The following is a 1,077-nucleotide window of genomic DNA, read 5'->3' as shown; positions in this document are numbered from 1 at the left end:
ATACACAGAAGGAAAAATAAAGTAACCAGTGTTGGTCCTGTGGTATAGTCAATCTGTGTATGGTTACTTTATTTTTCCTTCTGTGTATGTTAGGTTGATCACTAAAATTACTCATTTGCACTATTGCAAACCTTTTCTGGGGTCACATACAGTTCCCTCTATACGTTTTATGGTTTGTTACAATCACTTGGCTTTCTATCTGCTATGAGCCTTTTTTCTTGCCATACAAGTAACGACCACTAGATGGTAGTGTCTTATTACTTTTCACCACAGTATACTTTATTTTTATCTGTTATACCACACTGATGTCTTCCTCCCCCTCTGGTTTTGACCTCTGTGTTCTATCCCATATTTAATTTTATCTGCTTTTATGAATTGATTTATTGTAATAAAGAATTTTGGATACCTTTTACCTAGTTGTGCAATTTCTTTGGTTTTGTAATTTTGTTGCACTATAGATTAATGTAGGCAGGACTTTGTAGGTTGTCTTACTAGTTACATGGTACAGCTTCCATACAGTGACAGGTCACCAGAGGGCGCTTTTGCATTGGCTGATGTACAGAACATTGATAACCCCAGTGACATTGTATGGGTATTGGGGGTAGAACTAGGACTCCAGTTATCAGAAACCTCACATGGTAGAAAGCCAGGGGTGCAGACTGCACAGCATCTGGACTATAATATGAACCTATATATGAAAACAGCCTTAGGGCCTGTTCACACTGAGCAAGAGGCAGAATTTTCTGCTGCATGTCAATTCTTTGAGCAGAGTGTGGCGGTGCACAAGACATCTCATTGAATCAATAGGACAGGCAGAATTTCAAGTAGCGTCTGCAGCAGGATATTCTGCCTCTTGCTCAGTGTGAAATAAGTAGTTGGTATCCCTATCCTCAATAGCTACATGCAGTACTGCATGGTGTAAGAGCTGCCTAACCTTCTGTGACAAGGCAAGGACCATTTCTCAAATCCCATCTAGGAAAGTAGAGAGTACAGCTCTGCAGGTGACTGGAGGATGAGACATGATGCAGGTTTGGTACTATCTTCCAGCCATTATGAGTAGTGATATGGACTCTGAGA

This window comes from Dendropsophus ebraccatus, chromosome 15 (assembly GCF_027789765.1).
Source record: "Dendropsophus ebraccatus isolate aDenEbr1 chromosome 15, aDenEbr1.pat, whole genome shotgun sequence".
Classification (NCBI taxonomy): Eukaryota; Metazoa; Chordata; class Amphibia; order Anura; family Hylidae; genus Dendropsophus; species Dendropsophus ebraccatus.
The sequence above is the reverse complement of the archived record's forward strand: the minus strand, read 5'-3'. Positions refer to the sequence as shown.